General features: G+C 41.0%; 1 pseudogene; it reads right to left on the reverse strand.

The window, feature by feature from the left end:
* Window positions 1–2911: 2911 nt before the first annotated feature.
* On the reverse strand, window positions 2912–3088 carry LOC140283403 (U2 spliceosomal RNA; annotated as a pseudogene).
* Between the last annotated feature and the right edge of the window lie 3642 nt (window positions 3089–6730).

Consider the following 6730-nt stretch of genomic DNA (forward strand, 5'->3'; position numbering starts at 1 on the left):
GATTGTGTATGTTCGGGCATTCGAACCTTTTCTTACCCGCCTTTTACAAACTATGGTCGGACATTCAAACCTTCTTGTGGCCGAACACATCCACTTCTGCTTGTGATGATGTATAGTTGGGCATTCACACCTTTTCTTACCCATTTTTCAGTAATTATTGGTGGACATTCAGACCTTCTTGCAGCTGAACACCTCCGCTCCCGCTTTTGATGGTGTATAGTTGGGCTTTCGAGCCTTTTCTTCAACGGTGTTTACAAATTATGGTTGGAAATTCAGACCTTGCAGCCGAAACACTCCGCTCCCTCTTTTGATCATACATTGTCGGGCATTCGCACCTTGTCTTACCCGCTTTTTACAAACCATGGTCGGACTTTCACACCTTCTTGTAGCCGAACAACTCCGCTCCCGCTATTGATTGTGTACAGTCCGGTTTTTTAACCTTTTCTTACCCGCTTTTTACCAACTATGGTCGGACATTCGCAGCATCTTACAGCAGAACACCTCCGCTCCCTCTTTTGATGGTGTATGTTCGGGCATTCGAACTTTTTCTTACCCGCTTTTTACAAACTATGGTCGGACATTCAAACCTTCTTGTAGCAGAACACATCCACTTCTTCTTTTGATGATGTATGGTTGGGCATTCGCACCTTTTCTTACCCATTTTTCAGGAATTATGGGTGGATATTCACACCTACTTGCAGTCGAACAGCTCTGCTCCCACTTTTGATTATGTTTGGTTGGATATTCGAACCTTTTCTTAACTGCTTTTTACAAACTTTGGTCGGACGTTCACACCTTCTTGCAGCCGAACACCTCCGCTTCCGCTTTTGATGGTATATATTCGGGCATTCGAACCTTTTCTTACCCGCTTTTTACCAACTATGGTCGGACATTCACACCGTCTTTCAAGTGTAACACCTCCGCTCCCTCTTTTGATGGTGTATGTTCGGGCATTCGCACCTTTTCTTACCCGCTTTTTACAAACTATGGTCGTACATTCAAACCTTGTAGCCGAAAACCTCCACTCCCTCTTTTGATCATACTTTGTCGGGCATTCGCACCTTTTCTTACCCGCTTTTTACAAACTATGCTCGGACATTCAAACCTTCTTGTAGCCAAACACATCCACTCCTGCTTTTGTTGATGTATGGTTGGGCATTCGAACCTACTTGTTGCCCGCTTTTCATTAATTATGGGTGGACATTCACACCTTGTCACAGCCAAACACCTCCGCTCCCTGTTTTGATCATGTATGGTTGGACATTCGCACCTTTTCTCACCCGCTTTTTGCAAACTATGGTCGGCCATTCACAGCTTCCTCTCCACCATACTTGTATGGTGGGATATTCACACCCACTTGCATCCGAAGATCTCCGCCCCCACTTTTGTTGATATTTAGTCGGTCATTCACACCTTACCCGTTTTCTTGCCGCCAAACACCTCTGATCTCGCTTTTGATGATGTAAGATTGGGCATTCAGACCTTGCTTTTCCTGCTTTTCACCAACTATAGATGGACATTCACACCTTCTTGCAGCCGAACACTTCCGCTCCACCTTTTAGGTTTCTATCACACCTTTTTTTTCACCGCATTTTATAGATTATGGTTGGAAATTCTCAACCACTCATCCGAAGACCTCTCCTCCCGCTTTTGTTAATATATTTGAACTTTAGTCAGACATTCACACCTACTTGTAGCCGAACACCACCTCTCTAGCTTTTGATGAGGTATGGTCCGGGATTCTTACCGTTTCTAACACATTTTTCAGCAATTATGGTAGGATATTCACACCTTCTTGCAGCTGAACACCTCCTCTCCCACTTATGATCATGTGCGGATTGATTTTCGAAAATTTTCTTTCATGTTTTCTAGCAATTAATTATGGACATTTAGACCTTCTTGCAGCTGAACACCTCCGCTCCCGCTTTTGATCATACATTGTCAGGCATTCGCACCTTGTCTTACCCGCTTTTTACAAACTTTAGTCGAACATTCACACCTTTTTGCAGCCGAACACAGTTTTTTGCAGCCGAATTTGGGCATTCGTACCTTTTCATACCCACTTTTTACCAACTATGGTCGGACATTCACACCGTCTTACAGCGGAACACCTCCGCTCCCTCTTTTGATGGTGTATGTTCGGGCATTCGAACCTTTTCTTACCCGCTTTTTACAAACTATGCTCGGACATTCAAACCTTCTTGTAGCCGAACACATCCACTCCTGCTTTTGATGATGTATGGTATGGCATTCGAACCTACTTGTTGCCCGCTTTTCATTAATTATGGGTGGACATTCACACCTTGTCGCAGCCAAACACCCTGTTTCGATCATGTATGGTTGGACATTCGCACCTTTTCTCACCCGCTTTTTGCAAACTATGGTCGGCCATTCACAGCTTCCTCTCCACCATACTTGTATGGTGGGATATTCACACCCACTTGCATCCGAAGACCTCCGCCCCCACTTTTGTTGATATTTAGTCGGTCATTCGCACCTTACCCGCTTTTGGCAAACTATGGCCTTCTTGCAGCCAAAAACCTCTGATCTCGCTTTTGATGATGTAAGGTTGGGCATTCAGACCTTGCTTCACCTGCTTTTCACCAAATATAGTCGGACATTCACACCTTCTTGCAGCCGAACACTTCCGCTCCACCTTTTAGTTTTCTATGGGGCATTCACACCTTTATTTTCACTGCATTTTATAAAAACACCACAGGAACACCGTATTGAGGCTTTGTTCTGACCGCTCATTCGGTGTCGCGTTTCTTTCAAGCATTTCTCCTGGTTAGCCCGCACTCGGCTCGCTCCCAGAGCCGTGTTAAAGTCTACTTCGCATTCACTCTCTTTTCTCAGCAGACTAAAAGAAACTTCCATCCTGCACCGCTGTTAGCTTTTTCACAAGAGCAGAGGAGAGCGCACCGTTCCCAGCGGCACTGCAGTACCGGGTCGATGCTTGGAGTGAACGGAGCAAGCTCCTTTTTCAACTCCTATTGATAAAAATCCATTTAATATGTAGTCCTTGCATAGACATATCACATATTAAACTGATAAGTACAGATGGATTATGTGCAATTAGTAAAGAGAGTAGAGGACGATCTCTCTCGTTGGAAGTCCTTACCTATATCACTTATGGGGAGAGTTACAACCATTAAAATGATGATACTACCAAAAGTTAACTATTTGTTCTCAATGATCCCCATAAAACTATCTGCTACTTGGTTTAAGTCACTAGATTCATGCATCTCCAAATTTCTGTGGAAAAACAAACCACCACGTATTAGTTTAAAAACCCTACAGAAGACCAAGGACAGTGGTGGATTAGATTTACCTCATTTTCAGCACTATTCCTTAGCCAATAGGTTACAATATATATCAAAATGGTTTAAACCTTGTTGTTGTCACAGTTCCCAGAGACGTTGTAATCGTTGAGGATTCTATATTCACCCCCTCATTAGAGGCACGTGTTGCAGATTGATGACACTGAATCTTCTTCTCTGTTCATTGCTGGCATCATTCCCAGCATCGTAAGTGTTCGTGGCATTGTTAGCCTCTTCTTCTGGATCTTGATATCGAGCATCCTTTTGTATTTCTGGTTTGTAAGTCCTCTCTCTTCGTTCACCGGAGTCTTCGTCTCTTTGTCCTTGAGTTTGGTGATTTTTTCTTCTTTTGATGCCTTGACACAGTGTGACAGGTGATACCACATGGGAGATCCTTTAACTTGGACTGCTGTCCCTGTGCTGCGAAATGGCTGTGCTGCTCAAATGGTCTCTCCTTCATCATATACACAGTTATTTATACATCACCTTCCACCATGAAGCGTTGTCCCTTTTTGTTTCTCTCTTTGTTCTTAAAATGCTGTTATAAATGTCTAAACCAATCCATTAAACTAGATCATTTTGGCAGTAAAGCGATCTACAATGTGCTTGGTCGCAAAGCTGCTCATCTGTGGTAAACAGCTCTTCAGAAAGGCATTCTTCAATTGATTTCACTCATTTTATGTAATAATTTTGTGATTTCCTACAAAACTACACTTCTTCTCCCATCTGTCTGAGTATTTAATATTGTCTGGGTCCCGTTAAAACATGTATTTTTCCCATCTAATTCCTTGTTTGCTTTAAAACAAGTATTCCCCATTTTCTATCCCTTTCAGTAGCCAACCAGTTTGTATGGAGTACACTGGAGCAACTTGACTGATCAGTAAAACACTGCTTTTGTTGTCACCGCAAGGCTTCCCCCGTCGGTTGTTTCACTGAGACACTACTGAGTAACTACAACTCAACACAGTTTATACACATAACATTCATATACATACTAACAAACAAACAAACAATAATTTATCGCAATTTTCTCATCTCTGTTTGAACGTACACCCAGGTAAATATTCCTGTAGTCTTCTCATACCGACTATGGACCCATTCATTGTTTAACTTCACTGTTTTGCAAATCCTAATTGAATATTACACATTGACATTGAACTTTACTGGATAAGCAGGTCTTCATTGCATTCAGCAGCCTATATGTGAGCATTTATGTGTAAGCTGTTCTTCTTTGCATTTATCAGCAGCAAGCAATTCTTCACTGCACATGCATATGTAAATAGTAAAACAATTCCAATGTGTTAGCGAAACCTTCTATATCACAGTGGTTTCTAAGGTCTATTTTAAGTTCTTTGCCATCAGTGAGATGACATTGTTTACAAAGTGTGTCAAATTATCACTGAAGATCTTTTCAGGAATTTCAAATCTAGAAATGAGTTATTTTACGCGTGATTTTGCTACTGAGAGTGCATCTGCTTGTGCACATGGAAATATTTCAGACCATTTGGTAAAAACCTCTGTTGTCACTGAGCAGAATCGTTTCCCTTAACATTAATTTAGTTCAATGAAATCTACAAAATAATGAAATAATGAAATCCAAACAAATATGTTGAAAAAGATACACTGGCTTAGGGAATTATCTTCGTTTTGGTCTTAGATTGCCCTGTGGAATGTATTTTGCACATATTTGACCTGCTAGACAAAACTTTATTCATTTATTTATTCTAAAAAAATGTTTTTAATAATTAGTAAAACCATATGCTGTAAAAACCTGGTTCATTATTGCTTCCATCCCTCCCGTTGAGACATGACATGGTCCGTGGCTCAATACTGCAGCATATTTAAACAAATTCTTTGGCAGTATGGTTTTCCTTCCGGTCATTCATACGAGTCTATTGTAGATGGCAATTGAATAACATCTAATAATGCTAAAATATTTGTAGTTTATACATTTAGCTGTGGATGTCAACATACCTGTTTTTCCAATGCTGTGTTAACACATGTACAGTTGAGAAGGCATACTGACTGTCAGTGTAAACGTTAACAACCTTTTTGTTGTTTAATTTACAAGCTTCAGTTAAAGCTACCAATTCGACTGCTTGAACAGAGTAATTTTTTGGTAGTGGTTGTTTTAAGAAAACTTCAGTTTCTGTTACTACTGCAAATCCTGTAGCATTTGTGCCATCAGGGTTTTTTTCCTTGATCTGTTGAATAAATATAGTTATTTCTGCATTTTCATAACGTATATCAGTTAAGTCTGGCCTGGGTAAAACACTGATGGTTATTTCTGGCTTTCCATCTGTGGGGTAGGTAGCAGTGTGGATGGATTAAGTGTAGCACATCTCTCGACAACAAGGTGTGGCTGTGAAAGAAGAACTGTTATGTAGGAGAGATGTCTGGTAAAGATATTTTGTTAAGTAACCATATCACAGCCACTGCATGAGGTACCTTAAGTGTTAATGGGTGAAATAACACCATTATTGTTGATGCCTGCACTGCCAATGGCTTCTGGCCATTGATTCAAAAGTACGATCTCGTCCCTTTTTCCCCCTTTCAGTGGACACTGGCCCCTAATTACCGCAATTCAGCAGGGGGTCTTTCATTAGGAGTACTGTGCACGGTTTCAGCTCCGACCCTGGACAGCGGAAAAAACGTTGAGATCTGGTTTGAGGACCCAATTGTTGAGAAAAGTCTCTCAATGAGACTCAGAGTTGCTGGAGTCAGTTAATGCAAAGGTTTAATCTTGCAGCAAGTTCAAGAATGTGTGTGTGTATGGGTGTATGTGTGCGAACGTGTGTGAGTTTGTGTGTGTGAGAGTTTAAAGAACCTGTTATCCACAGGCAGGCCTTAACTAGTATGGCACGGGTCCAGCCTGTCTCATCTTTTTTGGAAGGTCCAGCGCTCGGCCGTAACCCTTCTGTCTGTTTGGACTCTCACATACATTCGGTTAATCATAGAAAAACGAGAACAAAACTTTTTAGCCCCTTAAATTCATAAAACAGACATGGTGCAGTTATTTCCATTCTAGAAAATAAGAGTAATCACCACCATTCCTATAAATTCTGGATATTCTAACAATCTGAATCTTTTTTAAATGTTCGATGAAGCCCTTTGCTGTTCTGTTTAGAGACTCAGCTGATCATAAACCAAGTTTTGCTCTTGAACCAAGCTTCTAAACTCTTCACCTTTTTCATTTCTCAGTTAGTATTCACTTTAAAACTGATTAAAAGAAAAATTAAATGAATGCCTATCAACAAATGTGGGATCTAAACTCTAGTGCTTCCTCTAAAATAATTTCCTTTCTCAATTCAGAAATGTGTGTGTGTAAGTCACAACACCCGTGACACCAAAACGGCTTTCTTTTCTATCTTTTCTCTACACTCTGCACTGTGAGCACACACAACAAATCA

Source organism: Leuresthes tenuis, unplaced genomic scaffold (genome assembly GCF_036924035.1).
Source record: "Leuresthes tenuis unplaced genomic scaffold, fLeuTen1.0.hap1 SCAF_23, whole genome shotgun sequence".
Lineage (NCBI taxonomy): Eukaryota > Metazoa > Chordata > Actinopteri > Atheriniformes > Atherinopsidae > Leuresthes > Leuresthes tenuis.